Raw genomic sequence first — 2,113 nt, 5'->3', positions numbered from 1 at the left:
AACTAGAGGGCGTGAGAATAGTCACGTGATCTCGATGACGCAACTATATCATTTTGAATTGAGCCTGATTGCCTTCACCGTATCTCTGTATCACACATGATAAAAATATGCCTAAGTACCTCTCCCCAGTTAATATGTATTTTAAGAGTAGCAACAGACCACCTGATACTAGACCTTAAATATAAGTATCTTTTAACTAGTTTACAATAAAAGTATTAATTAGGGAATTTACGTGTAATAGTCTTGTCATGAATTAGTGAAATAAATGTGTCCAGTTATTAGAAACTATTTGTCATGTGTATGAATGTATATTCCGATACAAAATGCTACACGTAGTATATGAATGGGCATGACTTTGAAAGGGGTTATTGTAACTAAAAACTGTAAATAGTGCTCAACACTCACACAAAATTCGTTTAGCATTTAGGAGACACGATGATTACAACAACTGTGCTGGAGGGAGGAAGAGGTCTTCGAAGCACCTACCCTCCCAGATCCAAATAAAATGATTTAAGTCCCGATCCAGAGATTCAGGTCTAAAAAAAGTCATATTTCTTCTATAGCACTGAATTGAAATTCGTGCTACTGGTATTCTTTTACCTTGAAGGTTATGATCATATTACAGATTTCTTTCAACCACAGGTAAAATTGAAAAGTACTGAAACGTATGCAACAAATGTGATAGAGTGAAACTCCACAAGAAAGTGAAACACGCCGAGACTGAGTAAGAGCGGCAATTTCGCACAAACAGTGACGACATCCGCCATACAGAGCGCCGTTCCCAAGAAACATAAAAAACACGAGACCTTCGTTTGATCTTTTAAATATGTTTAAAAACAGCTAAGCATCGGCCCTGTGTTCAGGTAATAACCGGGTAACGTCGGGTAAGGACGGATAGTAATACTATAAGAGAGAAAAAAGTCTGTTTGTAAAGGTCTACTCCCGAATAGTGTTAATTTATTTTTCAAATTCACGGTCAGTTTTTATACGAACATACACGATTAGAATATACACATAATTGGAATGTAACAACGTTCATAAAAGTTTACTTCGTTGTTTCTAGCTTGTGAAATGTTTATTACAGAGAAATACACATGTATATATAAACATAACCGAGAGTTATTTTTCTTTTGAAACTGCTTTTCCCGGCCAGAAAATCTGTGGCCGATATATTAAATCAAAGTGTTACGACAGCGGAAGACACGTGACCCTGGGAGCATGCGCGTTAGAGTTTCTCGAAGGATCATGAATTTGCCTGGCAACTCTAGTCTAATCGAGATGCCCTCTTTTTAATATATAAGCCTGGCGAGAAAAACCAGCGGGATCGGAGAGATAGATAATTGAGTCAAGCGAATAGTAGGCACCATAAGTAAAGTGTGTGAATCATTGTGATTTATAGCATGTGTTATAAAGGTTGTTAAGTAAAGCGACGAGAAAATGTATTGACTGTGGAAATCCTGTGTATTACAAAGTTTGTATCAAGGAAGAATAAAGTGGGTTAATCAAGAAAGGACTTGTATCGCTGAAGTTTCTCGGAAAGAATTTATACTGGAAATAAACAAACAAGCAGATACGCAACAGAAGTTTACTACATTTTTGAAGTTAACGTTTAAATTTGCAAATGTTTTCACATTTTACAGGCGTATTTTCGCCAACGTTTGTGTTTTTGCTAAATTAATGGTACATTTTTAATTATATGTAATCTTATGCAAGTATAATATTACAAATATACACATATGCACAGGTGAAGATAAAATACACAAAAATGTTGAATTTCGTCAAGTGCTGGAGAAAAGATAAAGAATTTTATTATACATTTTCTTATTATGATTGGTTTTTAGAAACAAAATATTGTTAGGACAACGGAAGTCACGTGACGCTGGTAACACGTGATGATATTCTCAAGGATCATGAATTTTTCTGGCAACTCTAGTTTGTTCCAGGCGCCCTCTTTTTTTAATATATAAGCCCGGCAAATAAAGCGTGGATAGAATTGCATAGATAGATAGATATAGAGAGAGATGATTGAGTCAAGCAAACAGTAGGCACCGTAGTAAAGTGTGTTAATCACTGTAAATTATAGCGTGTGTTTATAAAAGTAGTTAAGTTTAAA

Source organism: Limulus polyphemus, unplaced genomic scaffold (assembly GCF_000517525.1).
Source record: "Limulus polyphemus unplaced genomic scaffold, Limulus_polyphemus-2.1.2 Scaffold3592, whole genome shotgun sequence".
NCBI classification, from domain to species: domain Eukaryota; kingdom Metazoa; phylum Arthropoda; class Merostomata; order Xiphosura; family Limulidae; genus Limulus; species Limulus polyphemus.
The sequence above is the reverse complement of the archived record's forward strand: the minus strand, read 5'-3'. Positions refer to the sequence as shown.